At 41.9% G+C, this 27,577-nt stretch overlaps 2 pseudogenes; one reads left to right on the top strand and one right to left on the bottom strand.

Annotated features, from left to right (window-relative positions):
* Positions 1 to 17,973: 17,973 nt before the first annotated feature.
* On the bottom strand, positions 17,974 to 18,093 carry LOC135051934 (5S ribosomal RNA; annotated as a pseudogene).
* A 2,217-nt stretch (positions 18,094 to 20,310) lies between these two features.
* Positions 20,311 to 20,430, top strand: LOC135052171 (5S ribosomal RNA; annotated as a pseudogene).
* The last annotated feature ends 7,147 nt before the right edge of the window (positions 20,431 to 27,577 follow it).

Raw genomic sequence — 27,577 nt, 5'->3', positions numbered from 1 at the left:
AAAAATATAATAACGTGGCTTCATGGGGAAGGGGCATAGCTTAATTTATATGTCATTTCTCTCATAAAATGTACAACAAAACAAGCTCTCTAAGCCATGGTCACTTTGGTATATGTATTGTAACTAAGGAGCCTATTCATTATCGAGGGATCATCATTTATACAAATTGCCTTTTAGTTGTAGAGCAGTGGATGCTAAAATACCAGAACAGTTCAATATCACTCCAAAATGCAGCTGTGCCCATGACCGCCAACCAATCAGAGGTATATCTTGGGTTTTGAAAACTAAGGCAGGCCCCATAATTGACCATCTCTTTAGTATTGTTTCCTTACTAGGACACACTTTTATCAGATCCCCTGTGTGGGCATGTGGCTTTTGTTTGTTTTTTTGAATAATTATTTTATGTTGATTAAAGCAAGAATAAAGTATAGTGTACAATGTTATGTTCTTATTTCACAGTTCCACAAGTAAAGTGACATAGATATATAACTTCATGTGAAACTGAACCATCAAATAATCAAATAGGGATGGGGGACGAAGAAATAAGGACCAGACAAAGACAAACAGGGGTAGACGAGGGGACAAACATAAGTAGTACATCATGCATGTCCACTGTGAATTGTTAAACAGAACGAGTTTAGATAAGATCATGGGTCTGTATTGTCTCCTGGGGAATGTAAAACTGTTAAGTCTACAGGATCACTGTATATAGTAGACTGTCCCTGACTCTCCCAGTATTTACTCCACTTGAACCACTTCATATATATTGAAGAGGCTGATGAAGTATATTTACAGTGAACCATTTCAAATAGATAATGTTTGTGAATTTTATTCACAATGAGTCAAATACAAGGCACGGAAGCTGATTTCCATAATTGTGTTATAGCAGATATAGTAGATCTTAGAATGTTTCCTAAGAGATAATCATCACTGCAAAGATGTTGCTGTGAAAAATGATGGAATAGTGCCACTACAGGATCGACAGGGGCAGTCACTTTTAACACATCTTCTATGAGAGAAGACCAGTGAGCAAGCCTCAAAAGGGTGAAATGCTTGTTTGGAAAGGGGTACTGTGCAGTGCACAGCCCAGACCCACCTTTGATATCATATGCAACCCACTTGGGTTTTATTATTTTTTTATATATTGTATATTCTATACTACTGTCACTTACAGTATTTTCTGTATTCATTGTGAGTATCTGTATGTTGTTGCTTAAGCATTTGTGCAAACCAAAAATTATAGACACCTCTTTTAATTAGAGCACACTCTGCAAAGGTGATATGCTTTGAAAACCTTACCCTATCTCCATTTTGAAATATATTGAGAGTTACAGTAACATCTAGATAAATATGCTCTGGAAATACTACCATATTTATATTGTTAACTCCTGAATATAGACAAGCTGGGATAATCTGTGGCTATAACTTGCGATTAGGGTTTATTTTCATCTTGCAAAAAATTGTATATCTTCAGTGTGCTATCACTACATGTCTCTTCCATTCTCTTTCTCTTTCTAATTCTGTCCTCTTCTCTTTTCCTTCTTCTCCTTTTTTTCTCTTATTACTTCTACCTATCTGAGGGGTCTGTGCTGAATGCCCTCTCATCCACTTCTCCACAATTTTTATGTATGATGATAAAAAAAAGTAGAAGCAGCATGGTGGATCTTCAACTGCCTTTCCTATCCTCTTTTGATTTTCACATCAGTGTGCTCTGTCATCCAAATGTGCTAAGAATCTCTGCCCAGGTAATAGAGATACACATGCACAGATTTTGGAAAACAGAAGCACCCCCCTCCCTCTTTTCTCTCATCTGGTGGCGTAAGTATTCTCTCATCCAGAAGATTACTGCCACACTTCACTGGACATGCCCAATCTCATCCGATCTTGGGGGCAAATCAGTGATAGGCCTGGTCAGTATCTGGGTGGGAGATCCGCTGAGAGTACCAGGTGCAGTAAATATATTCTGGAAAGCATTAGTAGGAAATTCCACATCTTATCTGAGAGAATTCCAGACTTTTTCTTTTTCTATACCTTTCCTTTCATTTTGATCAAACTCGTAACAAAGACACAATTTATACCAGACTGTACTATTTACATTGCAAAAATGATCATGGCCTGTTGCTCTGATTTTGGAGTATAGTCCTCTCAATGTATTATTTGAACACCTGTAAAAAATGTGGGTATTATTACACTGTTATTTATGGTTGAACAGTTTAATCCTTAATGCATTACAGAATTTTGAGCATTCTGTTAAATGGCAATTTGAATAAAAAGCCTAAACTATTACACTTCTGCTATTTGTGGGCAGAGAGTGATCATTACACTGTTATCTATCATTGAACAGTTTAATCTTTAATGCATTACATAATTATGAGCATTCTTTTAAATGCCATTTTTAGTAAAAAGCCTAAACAACTACACTTCTGCTATTTGTGGGCAGAGAGTGATTATTGAAGACTAAAGGTAACAAAGGGTCTTCTTACCTTGGGTATGTGCCCAGAAATTGTGTACGAGATATTTTAACAAGATTTATGCAGATACATGCTATTTCTTCCTTCATTATGGTATAGGAGGTTTATTGCATACTCTCACCAGTACCCGATTGGTGACCAGTAGTCTGAGAATTAAGAATTTAGTAACACCAGGGGTTATATTTACTTAAGGTCGATTTTGTTTGATTTTGTTCAATTTTAGATCAATGTTAAATTGATTTTAATCAATGTTAGGCTTCCAGGGTTAAAACACACATTTACTAACATTTAAAAATGAATATAAAAAAATTATCTGCTAGTAAATGTGTATTTTAACCCTGGAAGCCCAACATCGATTAAAATCAATTTAACATCGATCTAAATTGAACAAAAACAAACAAAATCGACCTTTAGTAAATATACCCCCAGGTGAACACAGACTACACCATTTGTTATCTTACTTGATATTTTACCCTGGCTTATTCAAGATATTTTTCTTGAAGTTCACTTACACCATTTCTCAAGGGTGCATGTGGGACAAACAAATTACATACTCTCTCACACATGATTCATTACTTTTCCCCCCGCTGACCATACAATGTCCAATATAATTTTGTTCATTTCTATTTAAATCGTCGACAAGTGGACACATACTCCTGAGGGAGTCCCATCCACACAATAACCCTTGTGCGGAAGTAAACAATTCCCTCAGACCAGAAAAACACCTCAGACCAGAGCAGATGTAGTACTGGACATTCCCCAAAAATATGATAGCTATTCCCTGCGCAACCACAGTTCCTCCAGCAGTACCAGGAAGTGGAGGGCCATATACTGTGTTGCCACTCTGATGTGAAGTAGGCCCTCTGACACAGTTTGTAGAACATCTTAGAATGGCTCAAACATTTGGACATTTTAAAACAAGTGTAAGATATAGAATCCCATTCATCTACGTGCAGCGTTCTAGATAAATCTTTTTCACATTTGATAAGGGCCAGTAATTTCCATTTTTTAAACTTAGTTACTATGTATAGATACCATTTCATTATACCTCCTCTGTGTTGAGAAGAAGTCAGTCTAGAAAACAATAGTTTGGGGAAAGGGGGGATATCATGAGTCCTACGAAGGTAGGTATTTAACCAGTGGCACAACTGATGATATTTGTAAAAATATAGTTTGGGAATATTAAATTGCGATTGAATTTGGGAAAAGGATGCAAATCTTCCTTCTAGAAAAACATTTTTTAAGCTTGAGAGGCCTGCTGTATGCCATGAATCGAGCTTTAAGTCAGGAATGAGCTGTGTTATAGTCAAAAGAGATAGGTCTCTACAGAAATTTTTTTATGTCATATGTAAAGGGTGGTTCTAATTGCAACCCCCGGACCAAGCCATGTTGGGACAGCTTGTGGACGAAGCCAAATAAGATCTATAAGAGTTAATGGATTCACAAAGGAACGCTCTATCAGCATCAGCACCCAAGGTTTCGGTGCCTATAATGCAAACCAATCTCGCATCTGGCTAAGTACAGTATACAGGCTGCATGACAACTGTCTAGATCAGGGTAGGCCACACCTCCAATTGTTTTAGGTAGAACAAGTGTTTGTCTGGCTATACGGGGCCTACTACCTTTACAAACATATTGATCCTATAACATTTATTACTAAGGGACTTGGGTAGAGATCTGGGGATAGCAAGGAAGAGATACATGAATTTTGGGAGTAGGATCATCTTTGCAGCTGCAATACGCCCCAACCAAGATATCTCATGTATTAATCAATCTTTGACCAGTTTCTCAAAAGCGCACAGCAACAGGCTATAGTTACAATCAAATAAGTCACTATCTCTAGATAAATGAACACCCCAATATTTAATTTAGTTTGCTATGCATGCCTACATCTGTCTTAAATTAAGTACCGCTTCCAAAATATTAAAATGGAGATCCTCAGTCTTGGATATACTCAAATTGTAGACAGACATATTTGTATACTTATCTAATACTTTATGGAGCTGTGAGAGAGATGTTTTGAGATATAGTAAACATAAGAGAATATCATTAGCGAATAAATTCATTTTGTAGGATAGTCCTCCTATCACAGGTCCTCTGTGTCATGAGCCACTGCTGTGGCTCATTCCTGTTTGTGTTCTGTGTAACTACAGCCTGTCTCCTTTATGTGTGGTCTCAGCAGGTCACCTGTTAGATAGCTAGTCCATTACCTTGTGTTATCTTTTCTATTGGATCAGCATGCCATGTTTTCCTGCATTCTCTGTGCATTTCATATTCCTGCAGGTTCCCTGTGTGTTCAGTTTCAGCTGCAGTATAATTAGGAGTTGTGTGTGTGTGTGTGTGTGTGTGTGTGTGTGTGTGTGTGTGTGTGTGTGTAGCTAAACAGATGCATTGAGTCTCCTCATCAGAGGGTATAGTTTCTCTGGCTGCTCTGATTGGTGCTTGCCCTGTTATTACCCAGCTTGCCCTGCACCTGAGACCGGCTATAGCTTACTTGTTACTGTATGTACCTGTGCCTGGTCCCTGTCCTATGGTGGAATCCTGAACCTGTGCAGTTGGTGCTATTACATTGCTTGTGATACTCAGTCCAGTTTGAATCCTTTGTGTCCTGTCCTGCCAGAGTCCAGAGCTCATTATCCCTGTCACCTGAGTTCCTGATTGTGCATGTGAGACCTAGCCTGTAAGTACTTTCAGACAGCTCCAGCCTTACCTTGCCTTGTCTTGCTTTGTCCTGCCTTGCCTGGAATCCAGGGGTCTCCGGAAGCTAAGTACTCTTATTATCTGTACCTTGCCTTGCTCTGCCAAGTTCTTTAGGAACTCACTGCTTAACGATTTATTATTCATACCATCATGTGTATTGTACATGTATATACTGTCTTGTTGCTAATAACATCCTGTGCTTTGTAGTACAGTATATACATATTTTTTATATTAAGATTATATTCAAACCTCTGCTTTGTTGCACTCATGTACATTTGGTTATTTCTCTCTGCCTGCGTGTAGTGCAGCGGTATCTAGATTGGGTTCAGTGTACGTCTCACTGTACTGCAACCTACTCTTGCCCAGCCTCCATAAGCTGCCTTGTCTATATATAAACCCTGGGGGCATCTGAATACAGGGTCGACCTAATTCACCCTTGAAAGGTGGCTGCTATACACAAAGTCTTTGGATGCAGGAGGCTAAAAGGCTGCTGGGCTTGGTTAATTGCATGAACGTCACCAGGAGCATCCAGATAGCCCATAGCACACTGTAGTCAGCGTAACACTCTGATGTCTTCGGTAGATCTAATTTTTTCAGCCAGAGGAAAAATAATGGGAGACAGTGCGTATCCTTGTCTGGTACCATTGGTAATGTCAAATCCCGGGGAGAGACAAATACCTTTGCAGAGGGAACAGAATATAAGGCCAAAATAGAATCTAAAATCCGGCCTTGAAAGCTAAATTGTGTCTGTACCCATTGTAGATAACCCCAATGCAGTCTATCAAATGCCTTTTCAGCATCCAGAGACAAAACCAATAAAGGAACCTTTTTAGAGTCACAGTATTCTATGATGTTAAATACTCTTCGCGAATTATCTGGAGAATGCCTGCCTTTTCCTATAAGTTCTGGGCACAGCACAAGTTTGGTCACTGAAGCATGGCTTATTAGTTTCTGCAAAGCACTCTCTCCACCCCGCCATTCTACACCTTGGCCAGTGTAAATGAAAAAGTCCCAGGCGTATCCTGAATGTGATTCACATAGAAAAAATATTTTTAATACAAACCTGGCTCTCTCAAGTGGAATATATTGTTTCATTAGTAGCCTTCCTTTGACTAGCATAAGGCTACATCTACAGAAATATTTTGCTCTGGCATATATGATTAACTAAAAGAAGTACGCAGCATTTCCAGAAGTGGCCTGATTTTCCAGAGACGATCATTGCTGTCTGCGTCTTCTTCATTGACAAAATGCAGGTAACAGAGTAACAACTGAAATCTTAGCAAAAAAATGTCACTAAAAAAAGGTGTCTGAAGTATGTAGTCTCTGCTCCAATACAGCTTAATTTCAGGCTTGCTAATTTTACCCATTGCCAAATTCAAAGCAATTAAAAGTCTCATCTCATTTTCACACACTCGTACCACAATCTAATTCTCGAATTTGAACCTACACCCGGAATTGGACCATCCATCAGGCACTTATTTGCATATCTATTTGTCACGACAACAATATGGTGGACAAAATCATCAGTAAAATAGATACAAAGCATTGCAGAGGAGAAACATTTGAAGTAAGTGGTACACAAACACCTGCAATACCATAAAATACCAGTTTTCCACGTCTCATCTGCTTGTCTACTATCCCATTTTGACCACTGGAAATGGTGTTCGAGTGTTTCTGAGGAAATATTATGGAGTGAGATGTCTGACCTCTCACAGTCAGACAGTTCTTCACAAGATTCACCACTGCTGTTACTTTCAAGCTCAAATTCATCTTCTGAAAGGCTATCATTTACTGATTCAACTTCAATGAAAGCAAGAATGTCATCAGCACTTAGTTTATTTGCTGTTCTTTTGGCCATCATTCAGCTGCACAATATTTTAGCTGTGGCATAGATACATTCAGCTGCACATCAAAAAGATACATTTAGCTACACATCACACACTTAGCAATACTGTAGTAAGCTGCTAAAAACACCACAAGAGGGCACAATATGATCATTGGAAAGGTCTCCTCCTGTCAGAGTACACTGGAACCGGAAATGAGTGCTAAATATGTACCCAAGCATATTGGCAGTACAGCTAATACTGTATACCCTTCAGTGGGGACTTTTCAATTTAAAACCCCTTTGTTTTGTGGTTTATACCCCCCAGGGTGTTTTTTAATTGCAGTGGAAGGGGTGGGAAGTGCAGGGGGGTTGGCAGAGGCAAAGTGAGTGGATCCCCTGGCAAACACCCGTGGGCATTGCCTGTGGGTATTGCAATCTCCAGCGCTGATTTCCGGCCACCATGCGTGCTAATAGGAGTCTGGGGGCAAGCTTAACTCCATAATAGCTTATGCTGTTCCTGGCGCCATGCATGCTGCATGGCTGTCTCTGGGGAATCAGCCAGTAGTATGCCCGGAAATCTTGCGGGTTTGCCAGCGCTGACAGCACTTGCCACCCCGGAAGATTTCCCGGCATACAACTCAAAGGGTTAAATAGAGTAGCCTGAGAGAAGTTCCCAAAAACCTGTAAGGATCCAAGGATGTTTGCAGATTCATACGAGGGTCTCGCAGCTTTAAGCAAGGATTCTTTAATATGGAAGAAATTAATTCTCATCAAAACATCCCCAGGAGCTCCATCAGGGGCGTTTTTAGCTTTGAGCAATCTGTGGATATGATTAATTAGTAAATCTGAAGTAGATGCTGATGGTAATAACTTCTTGAACAAGTTGAGAGCAAAATGATGTAGGCTACTATTAGATACATTACAGGAACACCATGTTAAGGTTATTTCTGCATGATCTGTCCTCTAGGTCAGCGAATTTATCACGCAGAAATGCTACTTCACCTTTAAGTCTTCATGGGGGGTAATTAGTTTATTATGGGATCCAACTACTTCTTCCAAATTAGATTCCAGATGATCGGTACATTTGCCAAGGTCATCTGTGGACTGTTGGCAGGCTTGCAGTGTATTCAAAAAATCCACTGCAACATTTAAACGGATTCAGTAGAAGTTTCATAACACCAACTGTTCAGGCATCATTATCACCCATCTATAATGAGGTATCTTCAGTGTGAGTAGCAAAGGATGCTGCTGCAGCAACAGGAGAAGAGGAAGGTTTTGCGCAGGCAACTGGTTTAGTGGTCACCTGAGTTGTAGGAAGTTGAGGTGATGGCTTAAAGAAAGCCATTTGTGATACTGACTTTGAGACCTTATGCTTTTTTGGGGCCATGATGAGATAAAGCAGTAGCTGACTTATTCAAGAACCGCTAAGAAAGCGCAGTATGGAGACTTCCCCCAGGCAACTCCACTAGATCATTTCAGAACAAAAGCAGGTGCTGGGGGGTAATAATATGACCCATGAATGTAGACAACTTCATCTGGCAATAGAAAGACATCTGCCAAGGGGCTCTCATGGAAAGCATCTTTTTACCTTCCCAATCAGATCCCACCTCTAAGCCCAAGCTACATGCCCTTCTCCAGCCCTTCAAACAACAGCTGGAGGTTGTGATTTTGATCTTATTAGACATCCAGAAAAGCTCAGTTGAAAGCATGAATTAAGATGGGATCTCAAGTTGTCCATCATTTATATACTGCACCAGCCTCACTATTTATACAGAGCTCTGCAGGTCCCTGCCAGTCCTCCCCAGTGTACCTCCATCTCCCTTCTCATGAGAGGTCCAATCCAGCTGCATCCAGCATTCTAGTTCCCTGTTTCTGAATGACAGGTAGGTCACAACCCGCGAAGGTGGATTCACCACTCACCGGCTCCGCAGCTCAACCTGTCCGGATCCAGGGCTTGTAAGTAGCACGTCTCCTTGAGGGGAAGCAAACTCTGTAGGAACGAGGTCAGGTAGTCCTCAGTTACCTGTACCGAGCTCCACATGTGCAGCTCATATCAAGATGGTAGACGCAGTGTCTCCGGGCCCACAATCTGGTATTTCATCTGGAGGGGATCTTGCCCAACAAAGAGCAGGAGGCAGCAGTGGGGATGTGTGCAGTACTCGCTCCAGAAGAGAATTCTGTAAGTATGCTCTGAACAGGTGGATGTAATCTTTTTAGACTTGCTAAAGCTTTCAACACAGTGCCACACATGAGACTTATCTATAAGTTACATGAACTAGGGCTAGGGAGCACAATATGCACTTGGGTTAGTAACTGGATAGATAATAGGGAGCAGCGAGTTGTGGTAAATGGAACTGTTTTAAATTGGACTGAAGTTCTAAGTGGTGTGCCGCAAGGGTTTGTTCTCGGACCGCTATTCAACATTTTCATTAATGATCTAGCGGAAGGTCTAGAGAGCATGGTGTCAATTTTTGCAGACGATACCAAACTATGTAAGGTTATAAATTTGGAGGGAGATGCTGAGTCTCTCCAGAATGATCTATTTAAACTGGAATCATAGGCAGCAAAATGAAGAATGAGGTTTAATACAGACAAGTGTAAGGTAATGCACCTTGGTAGCAAGAACAAAAATGACACCTACATACTTAATGGGGTGATTTTAGAGGGACTCCGTACTGGAAAAAGATTTAGGTGTTCATATAGATAACAAACTTAGCAGCAGTAGGATAGCGGCAAAAAAGGCAAACAAGGTACTAGCATGCATAAAGAGGGGTATTGATGCAAGGGATGAGAGTGTTATACTGCCATTATATAAAGCCCTAGTGAGGCCCCATCTGGAATACTGCGCACAATTTTGTGCACCCTACTGCAAAAAAGATATCCTGGAACAAGAAAAGGTTCAGAGGCGGGCGACCAAACTATTTAAGGGGATGGAGATGCTGGAATACCAGGAAAGACTTGCAAGGCTTGACATGTTTACACTAGAAAAGAGGAGATTAAGAGGGGACATGATCAACATTTATAAATATTTAAGGGGACAATACACAGAGCTTTCGGGGGATCTGTTTTTGTTAAGACCAGCATAGAAAACACGGGGACACTCACTTAGGTTAGAGGAGAGGAGATGCCGTACACAGAGGAGGAAAGTTTTTTTCACAGTAAGGACAATACGAATTTGGAATTCCCTGCCTGAGAAAGTAGTAATGGCAGACTCGGTCTATACTTTTAAGAATGGCCTAGATAAACAAGTGTCCCCTGTCTCCGCAGGCTTCACCCCTTAAGTTACTGGGGTCTCTGAAGGTTCAGGAAGGCAGAGGGGCACACGCTCATGCTCTGGAACTGTGTCCACTCGGCTTGCAGGCTAAGCCATGCCTCCCCATGGGCATGTGTTTTTGATCAATTACAATGGAAGATCATTTTGTTTCACTGCCAGTTGCAGCAATAAGGAATGATACTTAATGTGGACACTATTTGATGGGTCATAAATAGACTCTTAAGTAGACCTGGAGATCCCTGTCTCTATTAGTGATGCCTGGATACTTTTAAAGTCTACCATGTCAAGAGATTGTCCTCTAAGAGGCCTGCACAATGTCATTGGGGGGAAAAAATCACTTATTATAATGCTGGCATCAACCATGCCATTCTAAAGGGCAGTGGAATCACTACGGTTGGTGTCGCCCAATGCGCCAACTCATGGTGTCACTCCCATCTCTGAACTACTCATGTATGCCAAAGTGGGCTAAGCCTCATGTCTGTGAAACCACACCCCCTGGCATATGATGCTTTTGTCAATCTGGGGTCTTGCCCAGCACTCTGGGAGTTGCTGGTCAACTCCAAGGCTCTCACAGCAATGTGGATAATGCCCAAATCCATTACCGCTTCTCGGTGACACCATCCAAGCAGGTGACAACAAAATAGCAGAGCAGCTCTGCTGTTGTAGTGTCACTCCCTCGAATGGTGTAATCCGGTGCAGTCCGCATCCCTCGCACCCCCATAACGCCCCGCACCCCTGTCTAGCGATACCACTGCTAATATTGCAAAATGACATGAGTGGGCTATAAATATCACATGTCCACAGGGACATAGTAGGTCCTTTAATTGCAATAACTACATCAATTTAGCTCTCATGTTTTCATTTTAGATTTATATTACTGTGAAATGAAAAAGAAAATAAACAATGTAAGATGTCACTTGACATATTGCAGCTTGTAAATTACTTTAATTAATATTTTCTACAAAATACAGACAGTACCTAAACACCTTAGTTCAAAAGACAACTGTGACTCATTATTGCAAGCTCCGGAAATAAATGTCTCACAACGTTTTAGCTTGTACATACAGTAATTGTGTGGGGTAAAATCTATGAGAATGATTTTTCTCATTGCAACACTGTCCTTGGCTTCCAAGATACAATCACTATTTTTGCAATACACATGCTTACTTGATGTCCCTCTTTGCAGCACACCTCTTTGTTTTATTTCCTACAAAAATGTATTGTAGAAAAATAATGTATAACAAAAAACAAACAAACAAACAAACAAACAGTTTCTACAGTGTAGTTTAATATCAAGGAAATGCCTTGTTTATCTACATGATAAATAATACATTATGGTGGTCATTCCGAGTTGATCGCTAGCTGCTTTCGTTCGCAGCGATCAGGCAAAAAAAATGCATTTCTGCGCATGCGTATGGAGCGCAATACGCACATGACTTACTTTCACAACGGCCATTGCAGTTTCACACAAGGTCTAGCAATGCTTTTCAATCGCACTGCTGGCCGCAGAGTGATTAACAGGAAGTGGGTGTTTCTGGTAGGTAACTGACCGTTTTCGAGGAGTGTGTGTAAAAACGCAGGCGTGTCAGATAAAAACACAGGAGTGGCTGGGGAAACGTAGGTGTGGCTTGGCGAACGCAGGGCATGTTCGTGACGTCAAAACAAGAACTAAATAGTCTGCAGTGATCGCAAGCTAGGAGTAGGTCTGGAGCTACTCTGAAGCTGCACAAAATTATTTTATAGCCGCTGTGCGATCCTTTCGTTCGCACTTCTGCTAAGCTAAAATACACTCCCAGAGGGCGGCGCCTTAACGTTAGCACGGCTGCTAAAAGCAGCTAGCGAGCGAACAACTCGGAATGACCACCTATATCCTGTTAAACTGCTATTAAATGACATATGTCTTTAAAATGATTTACCAAGAATGATGCAACCTATAACTAACTAACACTAATCCTCTTGCGAACACACTTGCATAGTCTAAGAAATATGTCTAATTATATATAGTCACCCAGATTAAACAGTGAAGGAATCTACTTTGCATAAGCACAGCCACTCAAACTACATTAAATTAATGTCTAACACCTTGGGGGGAATGTAAAAGCCTGTGGGAAGCCAGAAGTGTGAGACTTTAAGTTCTGTGTTTTCTTTTTTTTGTTTTTGTTTTTTACACAGCAATCACTTACAATGCAAAACCAGGTTGGTTTTGCTGGGTAAATGATTGCTGTGTAAAAAAAATGGAGAACTCGCACAAAGTCTCGCACTTCCTGCTTCTCCCCCCCCCCCTTATTTCTTCATCTCATTTATTATTATTATTATTTATTAACAGTTTCTTATATAGTGCAACAAATTACGTTTTAAAATTGGAAACAGTGATAACATAAACAAAACAATTGCAAGCAACAGTGAAAAAACAAGACTGGGTATTAACTAGTGATGTGCACCGGACATTTTTCGGGTTTTGGGTTTGGATTCGGTTCCGCGGCCGTGTTTTGGATTCGGACGCGTTTTGGCAAAACCTCACCGAAATTTTTTTGTCGGATTCGGGTGTGTTTTGGATCCGGGTGTTTTTTTCAAAAAACCCTAAAAAACAGCTTAAATCATAGAATTTGGGGGTCATTTTGATCCCATAGTATTATTAACCTCAATAACCATAATTTCCACTCATTTCCAGTCTATTCTGAACACCTCACACCTCACAATATTATTTTTAGTCCTAAAATTTGCACCGAGGTCGCTGGATGGCTAAGCTAAGCGACACAAGTGGCCAACACAAACACCTGGCCCATCTAGGAGTGGCACTGCAGTGTCAGGCATGATGGCACTTCAAAAAAATAGTCCCCAAACAGCACATGATGCAAAGAAAAAAAGAGGCGCACCAAGGTCGCTGTGTGACTAAGCTAAGCGACACAAGTGGCCGACACAAACACCTGGCCCATCTAGGAGTGGCAGTGCAGTGTCAGGCAGGATGGCACTTCAAAAAAATTGTCCCCAAACAGCACATGATGCAAAGAAAAAAAGAGGCGCACCAAGGTCGCTGTGTGACTAAGCTAAGCGATACAAGTGGCCGACACAAAGACCTGGCATATCTAGGAGTGGCACTGCAGTGTCAGGCAGGATGGCACTTCAAAAAAATTGTCCCCAAACAGCACATGATGCAAAGAAAAATGAAAGAAAAATGAGGTGCAAGGTGGAATTGTCCTTGGGCCCTCCCACCCACCCTTATGTTGTATAAACAGGACATGCACACTTTAACGAACCCATCATTTCAGCGACAGGGTCTGCCACATGACTGTGACTGAAATGACTGGTTGGTTTGGGCCCCCACCAAAAAAAGAAGCAATCAATCTCTCCTTGCACAAACTGGCTCTACAGAGGCAAGATGTCCACCTCATCATCATCCTCCGATTCCTCACCCCTTTCACTGTGTACATCCCCCTCCTCACAGATTATTTATTCGTCCCCACTGGAATCCACCATCTCAGGTCCCTGTGTACTTTGTGGAGGCAATTGCTGCTGGTGAATGTCTCCACGGAGGAATTGATTATAATTCATTTTTATGAACATCATCTTCTCCACATTTTCTGGAAGTAACCTCGTACGCCAATTGCTGACAAGGTGAGCGGCTGCACTAAACACTCTTTCGGAGTACACACTGGAGGGAGGGCAACTTAGGTAGAATAAAGCTAGTTTGTGCAAGGGCCTCCAAATTGCCTCTTTTTCCTGCCAGTATACGTACGGACTGTCTGACGTGCCTACTTGGATGCGGTCACTCATATAATCCTCCACCATTCTTTCAATGGTGAGAGAATCATATGAAGTGACAGTAGACGACATGTCAGTAATCGTTGGCAGGTCCTTAAGTCCGGACCAGATGTCAGCACTCGCTCCAGACTGCCCTGCATCACCGCCAGCGGGTGGGCTCGGAATTCTTAGCCTTTTCCTCGCACCCCCAGTTGCGGGAGAATGTGAAGGAGGAGATGTTGACGGGTCACGTTCCGCTTGACTTGACAATTTTCTCACCAGCAGGTCTTTAAACCTCTGCAGACTTGTGTCTGCCGGAAAGAGAGATACAACGTAGGTTTTAAATCTAGGATCGAGCATGGTGGCCAAAATGTAGTGCTCTGATTTCAACAGATTGACCACCCGTGAATCCTGGTTAAGCGAATTAAGGGCTCCATCCACAAGTCCCACATGCCTAGCGGAATCGCTCTGTTTTAGCTCCTCCTTCAATGTCTCCAGCTTCTTCTGCAAAAGCCTGATGAGGGGAATGGCCTGACTCAGGCTGGCAGTGTCTGAACTGACTTCACGTGTGGCAAGTTCAAAGGGTTGCAGAACCTTGCACAACGTTGAAATCATTCTCCACTGCGCTTGAGTCAGGTGCATTCCCCCTCCTTTGCCTATATCGTGGCCAGATGTATAGGCTTGAATGGCCTTTTGCTGCTCCTCCATCCACTGAAGCATATAGAGGGTTGAATTCCACCTCGTTACCACCTCTTGCTTCAGATGATGGCAGGGCAGGTTCAGGATTGTTTGGTGGTGCTCCAGTCTTCTGTACGCGGTAGCTGAATGCCGAAAGTGGCCCGCAATTCTTCGGGCCACCGACTGCATCTCTTGCACGCCCCTGTCGTTTTTTAAATAATTCTGCACCACCAAATTCAATGTATGTGCAAAACATGGGACGTGCTGGAATTTGCCCACATGTAATGCACGCACAATATTGCTGGCGTTGTCCGATGTCACAATTCCCCAGGAGAGTCCAATTGGGGTAAGCCATTCTGCGATGATCTTCCTCAGTTTCCGTAAGAGGTTGTCAGCTGTGTGCCTCTTCTGGAAAGCGGTGATACAAAGCGCAGCCTGCCTAGGAATGAGTTGGCGTTTGCAAGATGCTGCTACTGGTGCTGCCGCTGCTGTTCTTGCTGCGGGAGGCAATACATCTACCCAGTGGGCTGTCACAGTCATATAGTCCTGAGTCTGCCCTGCTCCACTTGTCCACATGTCCGTGGTTAAGTGGACATTGGGTACAACTGCATTTTTTAGGACACTGGTGAGTCTTTTTCTGAGGTCTGTGTACATTTTCGGTATCGCCTGCCTAGAGAAATGGAACCTAGATGGTATTTGGTACCGGGGACACAGTACCTCAATCAAGTCTCTAGTTGCCTCTGAATTAACGGTGGATACCGGAACCACGTTTCTCACTGCCCAGGCTGCCAAGGCCTGAGTTATCTGCTTTGCAGCAGGATGACTGCTGTGATATTTCATCTTCCTCGCAAAGGACTGTTGGACAGTCAATTGCTTACTGGAAGTAGTACAAGTGGTCTTCCGACTTCCCCTCTGGGATGACGATCGACTCCCAGCAGCTACAACAGCAGCGCCAGCAGCAGTAGGCGTTACATTCAAGGATGCATCGGAGGAATCCCAGGCAGGAGAGGACTCGTCAGACTTGCCAGTGACATGGCCTGCAGGACTATTGGCTTTCCTGGGTAAGGAGGAAATTGACACTGAGGGAGTTGGTGGTGTGGTTTGCAGGAGCTTGGTTACAAGAGGAAGGGATTTAGTGGTCAGTGGACTGCTTCCGCTGTCACCCAAAGTTTTTGAACTTGTCACTGACTTATGATGAATGCACTGCAGGTGACGTATAAGGGAGGATGTTCCGAGGTGGTTAATGTCCTTACCCCTACTTATTACAGCTTGACAAAGGCAACACACGGCTTGACACCTATTGCCCGCATTTGTGTTTAAATAATTCCACACCGAAGAGCTGATTTTTTTTGTATTTTGACCAGGCATGTCAATGGCCATATTTGTCCCACGGACAACAGGTGTCTCCCCGGGTGCCTGACTTAAACAAACCACCTCACCATCAGAATCCTCCTTGTCAATTTCCTCCCCAGCGCCAGCAACACCCATATCCTCATCCTGGTGTACTTCAACAGTGACATCTTCAATTTGACTATCAGGAACTGGACTGCGGGTGCTCCTTCCAGCACTTGCAGGGGGCGTGCAAATGGTGTAAGGCGCAAACTCTTCCCGTCCAGTGTTGGGAAGGTCAGGCATCGCAACCGACACAATTGGACTCTCCTTAGGTATTTGTGATTTAGAAGAATGCACAGTTCTTTGCTGTGCTTTTGCCAGCTTAAGTCTTTTCATTTTTTTAGCGAGAGGATAAGTGCTTCCATCCTCAAATGAAGCTGAACCACTAGCCATGAACATAGGCCAGGGCCTCAGCCATTCCTTGCCTCTCCGTGTCGTAAATGGCATATTGGCAAGTTTACGCTTCTCCTCAGACGCTTTTAATTTTGATTTTTGGGTCATTTTACTGAACTTTAGTTTTTTGGATTTTACATGCTCTCTACTATGACATTGGGCATCGGCCTTGGCAGACGACGTTGATGGCATTTCATCGTCTCGGCCATGACTAGTGGTAGCAGCTTCAGCACGAGGTGGAAGTGGATCTTGATCTTTCCCTGTTTTAACCTCCACATTTTTGTTCTCCATATTTTAATGTGTGGAATTATATGCCAGTATCAATAGCAATGGCCTACTACTATATAAACTGCGCACAACTAAAATGCACCACAGGTATAGAATGTAGATGGATAGTATACTTAATGACGACACAGAGGTAGGTACAGCAGTGGCCTTCCGTACCGTACTGCTATATATAGTATACTGGTGGTCACTGTGTCAGCAAACTGCAAAACTAAAATGCACCACAGGTATAGAATGTAGATGGATAGTATACTTAATGACGACACAGAGGTAGGTACAGCAGTGGCCTTCCATACCGTACTGCTATATATAGTTTACTGGTGGTCACTGTGTCAGCAAAACTCTGCACTGTACTCCTCCTATATAATATTATACTGGTGGTCCCGACTCCCCAGTCCCCACAATAAAGCAGCACACTGAGCACAGATATGGAGTGTTTTTCAGGCAGACAACGTATAATGGTGGTCACTGTCAGCAAAACTCTGCACTGTACTCCTCCTATATAATATTAATTATACTGGTGGTCCCCAGTCCCCACATTAAAATAAAGCAGCACACTGAGCACAGATATGGAGTGTTTTTCAGGAAGACAACGTATACTGGTGGTCACTGTCAGCAAAACTCTGCACTGTACTCCTGCTATATAATACAGCTGCTCCCGAGGCCCCACAATTAAGCAGTGTGAGCACAGATATATATGCAGCACACTGAGCACAGATATGGAGCGTTTTTTTCAGGCAGAGAACGGATAACTGGTGGTCACTGATCAGCAAAACTCTGCACTGTACTCCTCCTATATTAACAAAGAAAACCCAACAAAGAAGAAAAGTTGGAAAGTAGACTCTTGTGTGGGAGCACTCAATTCAGAGGATTATATTAATCAATTCTGATAAAACATAATTTTATTAATTCATTATTAAAATATGATTGTAGGAGTAGATTGTCCGTAAGATAGTGTAGCTACGCGAAAATATAACACTATATTGTGTGCAATTCATGTGGTTTTCAATACCACAATGAAAACCGGAAATCAAATATTTGGGCTATTGGTTTTACTGAGATAACAGTAACACCTTTGTATAGTATATGACCATCATTTATTCTACAGCAGTCCTATTCAGGATTAATTAGTCGTAGAGAATTAAATCATAGGTCATACAGAACCGAATGCCAATTGGTATTATTAGGGATCACTCTAGATCGGGCAGAAGAATATTTTGCAGTACCAGGGTGTTCCAGGGTGGTCTCCCATCCGAGTACTGACCCGGCCCTCCACTGCTTGGCTTCCAAGATCAGACGAGATCGGGCATCTCCAGCGGGGTATGTCCGCAATTTCTTAATCTGCCCGTTCAGTCAATCCCAATACCCGTATCGCCAGAGTTGTATATCAGAGGTGAACTGAATCAGTCGTGTGTTCAGTATTTGAATTTATCTTATGCCCATGAAAATGGATTCGTAGCAATATTAGTCACAATGCAATAATTATACACAGGGGCGTCTACTGTGCATTTAAACAAAATTACATTAAGGACAGTTAGCATATGCAAAAAATTCTATGCAGGGGCGTCCACTTGCATATCCGGGATATGATGATGATATATAATCAGGCAACAATTATAGCAAACCTGTTGCTGTATGCAATATATAGTATATGTGGCCTCTAATAATTTATACCACACACGCCACCACAGCAGAGAGTAATGCACACAGAAATAATTGAGTAACAATTTGCTGCAAGTGTGCAGCTAGTGAACCTCTTTGGGATTCCTTGTGCAATAATCTGCCGTATTTAGGAATATAATAGTTTGCTCCTAATACCTTATTTAATACCATATAAGTCCAGCACCTTTTGGAGCAGTCGGAAAATGTGTATGCACTGTGATAGTCAGATAGCTATAAAAATTAGGCTATCAATGATAGACATATAGAACATTGTATAATGCACATACACATATAGGCAGCATATAAATATTTTGAGGCAAGTTGGTAGCCTATTTGGGCTGTAGTGAGCATGCTGAGAAAAAATTGGGAAATTATAAAGTATGGTTTGTGTATTAATACGATACCAATCCCAAGGGGCTGCCTGTGGAGAACTGCCGTTTGATAGCTCCTGATGGTGACAGGATCCTGGAGGTGTAGTGAAGCCGGGTTCATATGCTGGCTTCAGTAGGTAAGGTTTGAGGTGAAGGTCGGCTATTTCCTAACGCTGGCAGTGTCCGCTGCTCCACAGCGTGTGGTAGCTGTGTGCCTCCCGGCTCTCGACGGCTAAACGCTTTTGCCCGGGTAACTGTCCTGGAGTTCCGGTTGGTGCGATCATGTGTGCGCACCACGTGATCGCATGGGAAGATGACGTACGTTTCGCAGTGTAGCTTGATCACAGAACGTAGTTTGATCAGTATGAGTTTCTTATTTAAGGACAGTGCTGGATGCTCATTGGATATTCATATTCATTGGAGCATCCAGCACTGTCCTTAAATAAGAAACTCATACTGATCACACTACGTTCTGTGATCAAGCTACACTGCGAAACGTACGTCATCTTCCCATGCGATCACGTGGTGCGCACACGTGATCGCACCAACCGGAACTCCAGGACAGTTACCCGGGCAACAGCGTTTAGCCGTTGAGAGCCGGGAGGCACACAGCTACCACACGCTGTGGAGCAGCGGACACTGCCAGCGTTAGGAAATAGCCGACCTTCACCTCAAACCTTACCTACTGAAGCCAGCATATGAACCCGGCTTCACTACACCTCCAGGATCCTGTCACCATCAGGAGCTATCAAACGGCAGTTCTCCACAGGCAGCCCCTTGGGATTGGTATCGTATTAATACACAAACCATACTTTATAATTTCCCAATTTTTTCTCAGCATGCTCACTACAGCCCAAATAGGCTACCAACTTGCCTCAAAATATTTATATGCTGCCTATATGTGTATGTGCATTATACAATGTTCTATATGTCTATCATTGATAGCCTAATTTTTATAGCTATCTGACTATCACAGTGCATACACATTTTCCGACTGCTCCAAAAGGTGCTGGACTTATATGGTATTAAATAAGGTATTAGGAGCAAACTATTATATTCCTAAATACGGCAGATTATTGCACAAGGAATCCCAAAGAGGTTCACTAGCTGCACACTTGCAGCAAATTGTTACTCAATTATTTCTGTGTGCATTACTCTCTGCTGTGGTGGCGTGTGTGGTATAAATTATTAGAGGCCACATATACTATATATTGCATGCAGCAACAGGTTTGCTATAATTGTTGCCTGATTATATATCATCATCATATCCCGGATATGCAAGTGGACGCCCCTGCATAGAATTTTTTGCATATGCTAACTGTCCTTAATGTAATTTTGTTTAAATGCACAGTAGATGCCCCTGTGTATAATTATTGCATTGTGACTAATATTGCTACGAATCCATTTTCATGGGCATAAGATAAATTCAAATACTGAACACATGACTGATTCAGTTCACCTCTGATATACAACTCTGGCGATACGGGTATTGGGATTGACTGAACGGGCAGATTAAGAAATTGCGGACATACCCCGCTTGAGATGCCCGATCTCGTCTGATCTTGGAAGCCAAGCAGTGGAGGGCCGGGTCAGTACTCGGATGGGAGACCACCCTGGAACACCCTGGTACTGCAAAATATTCTTCTGCCCGATCTAGAGTGATCCCTAATAATACCAATTGGCATTCGGTTCTGTATGACCTATGATTTAATTCTCTACGACTAATTAATCCTGAACAGGACTGCTGTAGAATAAATGATGGTCATATACTATACAAAGGTGTTACTGTTATCTCAGTAAAACCAATAGCCCAAATATTTGATTTCCGGTTTCCATTGTGGTATTGAAAACCACATGAATTGCACACAATATAGTGTTATATTTTCGCGTAGCTACACTATTTTACGGACAATCTACTCCTACAATCATATTTTAATAATGAATTAATAAAATTATGTTTTATCAGAATTGATTAATATAATCCTCTGAATTGAGTGCTCCCACACAAGAGTCTACTTTCCAACTTTTCTTCTTTGTTGGGTTTTCTTTGTTGATACTCTTCTTGACTCTAGGGAGCACCACTGATAGCAACAAATATTTGCAAAAAGGATTATTTTCCCTATGCATAAAGTTGCTGTATCCATAACGCAATTTAGCGTCATAAATCAGTCTTTCAGAGGGCATTCCAACCTTAATGTAAGACTAGTGCGGCCCCAAAAAAGCTTTTTTCTCCTCCTATATTATACAGCTGCTCCCCAGTCCTCCCCAGTCCTCCCCACAATGAATTAAGCAATAATGCACAATCAAATTCAACAATAATGGAGAGGACGCCAGCCACGTCCTCTCCCTAACATTTGCAATGCACGAGTGAAAATGGCGGCGACGCGCGGCTGCTTATATAGAATCCGAATCTTGCGAGAATCCGACAGTGGGATGATGACGTTTGGGCGCGCTCGGGTTACCCGAGCCATACGGGAGAATCCGAGTATGGCTCGGACCCGAGTAAAAAGGGTGAAGTTCGGTGGGGTTCGGTTTCCGAGAAAACGAACCCGCTCATCACTAGTATTAACAGACAGTCATAGAGGCAGGAAGGCCCTGCTTGCATGTTTACATTGTATAGGGAAGTAGGCATTGTTCAGACCTGATTGCTGCTGTGCGTTTTCGCACAGCGGATGATCAAAATTAGACTGTGCATGAGTATGCACGCAATGCGCATGTGTGTCAGCAAACAACAACAGACATCGTCGGTCAGTGACAGGCCTGTGCGAAAATTCCAATCGCACAGCCATTGATGATTGACAGCATGATGATTGACAGGAAGAGACCATTTGTGGGTGGTAACTGATCGTTTTCTGGGAGTGTCAGGGAAAGGCAGGCGTTCCAAACCGTTTTCATGGGGGTATGTGATGTCACCTTCGGACCCGATCAGCCTGTTGTCATTACACTCTAGGAGTAAGTCCTGGGCTCCACACAGACTGCGCACAGTAGAAAAATCATTCACTGGTGAGCAAGGTGTGATCAGATTGACAGTCTGCTGACTGAGGGATTTTTAGCAGCTCGGCGTACACATGCGAATGCACACTTGCATGGTGAATATTCATTCCCCTTGGGCTGCGACTATCTGATCGCAGGACAACAATTTTAGCAGCTCAGCGATCAGGTTGAATCACCCCCATTGATACACAAGTATAGGTGTTAGCTATTTCACAAAAGTCTACCAGATTGCAAAGGTAATTGGTGGGCTGTATGATATGGTCATGAGGATGGGAAAGTGAAGAATGAGATGAACATCTAGCAAGGAAGATTAGCCCAGCAGCAGCCTTCATAAAGGATTGTAGTGGTGAAATTATTTTTGGTAAGACCAGTAAGAAGACTATTGCAGTAATCAATGCGGGAGATAATGAGATCATGGATTAGAGTTTTTGTAGTGTCTTGTGTAAGGCATAGTCATATGTTGGATATGTTTTTAGATGCATGTAGCAAGATTTAGAGACAGATTGAATGTGAAGAATGTAGGACAGTTCAGTTAAGGGTGACACCTAGGCAGCGATCTTGTGTGGCAAGATTGATTGTCGAGTTTTTAACAGTGAAAGAGATATCAAGTTGGTAACTACCATTGGTTGGTGGAAATATAATTACTTCTGTTTTGGAAATATTACGTTTGAGGTGGCAAGATGAGATCCAAGAGTTAATGGCAGAAAGGCATTCAGTGACACTGACCAATACAGATGGTGACAAATCTGGGGATGATAGGTAGATTTGAGTATCATCCGCATACAGATGATATGGAAATCTGAAAGATCTGATTAGTTTTCCAAGATATGTGGTATAAATTGAGAGAAGGACTCAGTCTTGTGGTACTCCGACTGATAGAGGTAGCGAAGAGGAGGTGGATTCAGAGAAGTGGACATGGAAAGAGTAATTAGATAGGTAGGATGAGAACCAAGAAAGAACTGTGTCCTGAAGACCTAGGGATTGTAGTGTTTGTATGAGAAGAGAGTTGTCAAAAGTGTGAAAAGCAGCAGCGATATCTAGAATATTAAGTAGTGAGTAGTGGCTTTTGGATTTAGCAGTGACCATATTTTTCACTAATTTAATCAGTGCTGTCTCAGTGGAATGTTGGGAACAAAAGCTTGACTGAAGTGGGTCCAATAAGTTGTATGAGTTAACAAAGTGTAAGGCGAGTGTGGGCAAGTCTCTCAAGCAGCTTGTAGGGGCATGAGAGCTGAGAGATGGGACGATAGTTTGAGAGAGAGTTTGCATCAGAATTTTGTTTTATTCAGAATGAGAGTAATCAATGCATGCTTCAACAGTGAAGGAAAGATACCAGTAGAGAAAGAGAGAGAGAGATTACAGATTTTACTTAAGACTGGGATGAGCATAGGAGACAGAACTTTACTTATTTTTGAGTGCATAGGATCAAGAGGGGAGGTAGTAGAGTAGCAGGATGAGAAGAGTGTTGATACTTTATCTAATGGGGTCAAATGAAGAGAATTGTTCAGGTAGGGAAATGTTCAGGTAGGGAATTGAGCAGGTCAAAACCTGAGGAAGAGCATACAATGTCATCTTGGAGCTTATGAATCTTGTCCTTGAAGTAGGAAGCAAGATCTTGCACACTGATAGTGGCTGGTGAGTTTGGTGAGGAAGGGTTGAGAAGTGATTTAAATGTATTAAAATGTCACTTGGGTTAGAGGCTTGAGCAGAGATGAGAGTTTGGAAATATGTTTGTTTGGCAGTGTCCACGGCAATACGATAAGTGGGGTTAAATGTGAGGAAGTCCCTGTGTGTACGAGATTTATTCCCCATCGTTCAAATTTACATGACAGTTTTTGTAGGTGTCTTGTAGTTTAGAGTGCCACGGTTGACATCTAAGTCTACGTGAAGTGTGATGGGTAGCTGGAGCCACTTCATCAATGGCTAATTCTAGATTCAGGTACAGGTATGATACAGCTGTCTCAGAAGAAGTGAATACAGAAACAGGTGAGAGCAGTTGTTGCAGAGAGCTGGAAAGTTCTTGAAAATGAATTGTGTTAATATTTATGTGGGTTTGAGGAGGATTGGAGGACTAAGGTTGTGATCTGAGAGAGGGAAAGGAGTGTTTGTGAATTCAGAAACTGAGCATATTCTGGTGAATACAATATCAAGACCATGATGATGGTGGAGGATAGTCAGAGGATAGGAAGTGAGGGAGCCAGGCAGAACAATCTTACAGAAATTGTTTGGGTTGCTTTGGTGGGTAATAGATAGCTGCAACACACAGAGTGAAAGGAGTGTAAATTCTGATAGAATGTACTGTACTTCAAGGGTTCTTATGGAGCTTAACTCAGAACTAGCAAGGCCTTTATATCTGAATTTCTAGGACTCAATTTCATCAGGCATGATACCGTAGGACTGGCATATAGCAGAGGTAGTCCCAATATTTAAAAAAGGAACTAAAACTTATCCCGGTAACTATAGATCAGTAAGTTTAACTTCTATATTGGGGAAAATACTGGAAGGTATTATAAGGGATAACATTCAGGAGTAATTGGATTCCACCAAGGTTATCAACAGGAACCAACATGGTTTTGTGAGGGACAGGTCATGACAAACTAACTTAATTATCTTCTATGAGAAAGTAAGCGACAATATCAATCAGAGTAAAGCAGTGGATGTGGTCTACTTAGATTTTGCTAAAGCCTTTGACACAGTACCACACATGAGACTGATTTTCAAATTAAGAGAGAGTTGGTTTAGGCAACACTGTTTGAACTCAGATAAGCATTTGGCTGGATAACAGGGAACAGCAAGTGGTGGTCAATGGGATGTTTTCCTACTAGGCCCCAGTACACAGTGGAATACTGCAAGGGTCCGTACTCAGGCCACTATTGTTTAACATATTTATTAATAACCTAGGTGTGGGTCTGGAAAGCACAGTGTCAATTTTTGCAGGTGATACTAAACTCTGTAAAGTAATTAATTTCGACAAGGATGTTGAGTCTCTACAGAATGACCTGCTTAAATAGGAAATTTGGGCAGACAAATGGAGAATGAGGTTCAATATAGAAAAATGTAAGTATATGTACCTTGGGACTAAAAACAATCAGGCAATTTACAAATTAAGGGATTTGCAGATGAGCGGGTAATAAGAGAAACCTGCTCTCAGAAGGCTTTCTTGGTGGTGCACTCTTTTGTTAGATTTTGAAAATTAGTTAATTAAAACATTATTTTTTATTGGGTAGTTTTTTTAAAAAAATGTAGCAATATTAAACAATAGTATTGTGAAGTAAGAAATAATGCTTTTTATATATATGTACGTATATTCCTATAGGAGTGAGCAATAATCAATACTCCTTATTCCATACGTACATATATATAAAAAGCATGGGCCCTCATTCCGAGTCGTTCGCTCGTTCTTTTTTTTCGCATCGCAGTGAAAATCAGCTTAGAGCGCATGCGCAATGTTCGCACTGCGACTGCGCTAAGTAATTCTGCTATGAAGAAAGGATTTTTACTCACGGCTTTTTGTTCGCACCGGCGAACGTAGTGTGATTGACAGGAAATGGGTGTTACTGGGCGGAAACACGGCGTTTTATGGGCGTGTGGCTGAAAACGCTACCGTTTCCGGAAAAAACGCAGGAGTGGCCGGAGAAACGGGGGAGTGTCTGGGCGAACGCTGGGAGTGTTTGTGACGTCAAACCAGGAACGACAAGCACTGAACTGATCGCACAGGCAGAGTAAGTCTGGAGCTACTCTAAAACTGCTAAGTTTTTTTTGTTCGCAATATTGCGTAAACTTCGTTCGCACTTTTAAGATGCTAAGATACACTCCCAGTAGGCGTAGACTAAGCGTGTGTAACTCTGCTAAATTCACCTTGCGACCGATCAACTCGGAATGAGGGCCATTATTTCTTACTTCACAATACTATTGTTTAATATTGCTACATTTAAAAAAAAAAAACTACCTAATAAAAATTATGTTTTAATTAACTAATCTTCAAAATCTAACAAAAGAGTGCACCACCAAGAAAGCATTCTGAGAGCAGGTTTCTCTTATTACCCGCTTAACCGCAAATCCCTACATTGTAATTTGCTTTCTGGTGCACCTCCAGCACAATATAACATATAGTATCTCACTTAAATTATTTTCTGAAATCTCCTGGTTTATAAACTAATGTGACTGATTGTTTCATATCCTGTGCATAATCTACCTAGGGGTTACCTCCTACTTGTTGTACAACTTACAAATTAAATAGGAAAGTTTTAGGAGAAACGGTAGTTGAAAAAGACCTGGCAGTGCTCATTGACAACAGACTTAGCAGCAGTACCCAATGTCAAAGTGCACCAACAAAGGATAATAAGGTATTAGCATGAATAAAAAGGGGAATGGAGACAAGGGATATGAGTGTAATCATGCCACTGTATAAATCATTGGTATGGCCACACCTAGAATATTGTGTGCGGTTCTGAGCACCGTACTATAAAAAATGTATCTCGGAACTTCAAAGTGTACAGAGGTGACCAACCAAATTAATTAAGGGTTTAGAGGCACTGGACTATGAGGAAAAGCTTACTAGGCTAGATATGTATACACTCGAAAAGAGGCATTTAAGAGAGGACATTATTAATATTTACAGATATATAAAAGGACAATACAAGGACATTCAGGTGATTTGTAATAGAAAATCTCTGCTAAGGACACGTGGACACCCTCACAGACTAGAGGAAAGGAAATTTAATACAATACGAAGGAATGGGTTCTTCACAGTTAAGGCAGTAAGGATATGGAACTCTGCCAGAGAAGGCAGTGATGGTGGAATCAGTCAATAAGTTGAAAAATAGGATTAGATAAATTCCTAACTGAAAGAAATATCCACGGATACAGCATTTAAAGAAAATTTATATTAGAAAAATCTTGAATTATTGTTGCTATTAGATGAATAAACATAACTTTATCCGGGTCATATAGTAAACTATAGTTACATTCAGGTTAGCGAAAGGAGTACAATACAGGTTGAACTTGATGGACATTTTGTCTTTTTTCAACCTCATAAATTATGTTACTACAGTATGTGAGTGAAAAAAACCTGTGCACGAGCAAATGCAGGATTTGTGTGGAGGGGTTTCTGTATAAATGGGATAGACATTGTTTAACGCTGGACCAGAAATGACGCAATCTCCATGAATCCGGAAAGGCAGAAGTTGCGCTAAGCATTCCACAGTGCGCTCCAAAGCCGTCTGTGATCACACACAGGTGGTTATTCCGAGTTGATCGCTCGCTAGCAGTTTTTAGCAGCCATGCAAACGCTATGCCGCCCCCACTGGGCGTGTATTTTAGCTTAGCAGAAGTGCGAACGAAGGGATCGCAGAGCGGCTACAAAATAATTTTGTGCAGTTTCTGAGTAGCTTCAAACCTACTCAGCGCTTGCGATCACTTCAGACTATTCTGTTCCTGATTTGACGTCAAAAACACGCCCAGCTACGCCTGCATTTTTCCTGGCACACCTGCATTTTTCTGAACACTCCCTGAAAACGGTCAGTTGACACCCAGAAATGCCCTCTTCCCGTCAATCACTCTGCAGCTGCCTGTGCTAGACCCTGTGTAAAACTATATCGTTCGTTGTAATAGTACGCCGCGTGTGCGCATTGCGCCGCATACACATGCGTAGAAGTGTCTTTTTTTTGCCTTATCGCTGCACAGCGAACGAATGCAGCTAGCGATCAACTCTGAATGACCCCACTGAACGCTATTAACATTAAATTCTAAGTATCTAGATTTATAGATTACTATCCTTAGAATATTCCAT

Source organism: Pseudophryne corroboree, chromosome 2, assembly GCF_028390025.1.
Source record: "Pseudophryne corroboree isolate aPseCor3 chromosome 2, aPseCor3.hap2, whole genome shotgun sequence".
Classification (NCBI taxonomy): domain Eukaryota; kingdom Metazoa; phylum Chordata; class Amphibia; order Anura; family Myobatrachidae; genus Pseudophryne; species Pseudophryne corroboree.
The sequence above is the reverse complement of the archived record's forward strand: the minus strand, read 5'-3'. Positions and strand labels throughout refer to the sequence as shown.